Source organism: Mobula birostris, chromosome 8, assembly GCF_030028105.1.
Source record: "Mobula birostris isolate sMobBir1 chromosome 8, sMobBir1.hap1, whole genome shotgun sequence".
NCBI lineage: Eukaryota > Metazoa > Chordata > Chondrichthyes > Myliobatiformes > Myliobatidae > Mobula > Mobula birostris.
This window is the reverse complement of record NC_092377.1, coordinates 17715992-17717975: the sequence shown is the minus strand read 5'-3', so window position 1 is coordinate 17717975 and position 1984 is coordinate 17715992.

Below are 1984 nucleotides of genomic sequence, written 5' to 3'. Positions count from 1 at the left end.
TAAAAAGAGGGCGTTTAGAGATGGAAATAGGGAGGAGCTGAGAGCAATACAGAGGGACCTGAAAGCCAGGATCAGGGAGGCTAAAGACAGGTACAGGAGGAAGCTTGAGTGGAAACTCCAGCAGAACAACATGAGAGAGGTCTGGAGGGGGATGAGGACCATCACTGGGTTCCGGCAAACGAGCAACAGAGGAGCGGAAGGCAGTGTGGACAGGGCCAACGAACTTAACCTGTTCTTTAACAGATTTGACAGTGTGGCCCCTCCCCATCCCCCACATGAGCCATCTGTTGTCGGCCCCCAACCAACACATATTCCACTCTCCCCTCCTACCCCATCCTCACAGTCCCCCACCCTGCTCTCATAACTGCCCCTTCCCCTCACGAACCCACCACGGTGGGCTTCACGGCTGAACAGGTGAGAAGACAGCTGAAACGTCTCAACCCAAGCAAGGCTGCAGGACCGGATGGTGTCAGTACCAGGGTGCTCAAAGCCTGTGCCCCTCAGCTATGTGGAGTACTTCGCCATGTATTCAACCTGAGCCTGAGGCTCCGGAGGGTTCCTGTACTGTGGAAGACGTTCTGCCTCATCCCTGCGCAGAAGACGCCGCGCCCCAGCGGTCTCAATGACTACAGACTGGTGGCATTGACCTCCCACATCCTGAAGACCCTGGAGAGACTTGTTCTGGAGCTGCTCCGGCCTATGGTCAGGCCACACTTAGATCCCCACCAGTTCGCCTACCAGCCCCGACTAGGAGTTGAGGATGCCATCGTCTACCTGCTGAACCGTGTCTACGCCCACCTGGACAAGCCACAGCGAGTACTGTGAGGGTCATGTTTTTTGACTTCTCCAGTGCGTTCAACACCATCTGCCCTGCTCTGCTGGGGGACAAGCTGACAGCGATGCAGGTGGATGCTTCCCTGGTATCATGGATTCTTGATTACCTGACTGGCAGACCACAGTACGTGTGCTTGCAACACTGTGTGTCGGACAGAGTGATCAGCAGCACTGGGGCTCCACAGGGGACTGCCTTGTCTCCCTTTCTCTTCACCGTTTACACCTCGGACTTCAACTACTGCACAGAGTCTTGTCATCTTCAGAAGTTTTCGGATGACTCTGCCATAGTTGGATGTATCAGCAAGGGAGATGAGGCTGAGTAAAGGGCTACGGAAGGAAACTTTGTCACATGGTGTGAGCAGAATTATTTGCAGCTTGATGTGAAAAAGACTAAGGAGCTGGTGGTAGATCTGAGGAGAGCTAAGGTACCGGTGACCCCTGTTTCCATCCAGGGGGTCAGTGTGGACATGGTGGAGGATTACAAATACCTGGGGATATGAATTGACAATAAACTGAACTGGTCAAAGAACACTGAGGCTGTCTACAAGAAGGGTCAGAGCTGTCCTTATTTCCTGAGGATACTGAGGTCCTTTAACATCTGCCGGACGATGCTGAGGATGTCCTACGAGTCTGTGGTGGCCAGTGCTATCATGTTTGCTGTTGTGTGCTGGGGCAGCAGGCTGAAGGTGGCAGACACCAACAGAATCAACAAACTCATTCGTAAGGCCAGTGATGTTGTGGGGATGGAACTGGGCTCTCTCACGGTGGTGTCTGAAAAGAGGATGCTGTTTAAGTTGCATGCCATCTTGGTCAATGTCTCCCATCCACTACATAATGTACTGGGTGGGCACAGGAGTACATTCAGCCAGAGACTCATTCCACCGAGATGCAACACAGAGTGTCATAGGAAGTCATTCCTGCCTGTGGCCATCAAACTTTACAACTCCTCCCTTGGAGGGTCAGACACTCTGAGCCAATAGGCTGGTCCTGGACTTATTTCATAATTTACTGGCATAATTTACATATTACTATTTAACTATTTATGGTTCTATTACTATTTATTATTTATGGTGCAACTGGAACGAAAACCAATTTCCCCCGGGATCAATAAAGTATGACTATGACTATGACAAATCAAAAGCACAACACG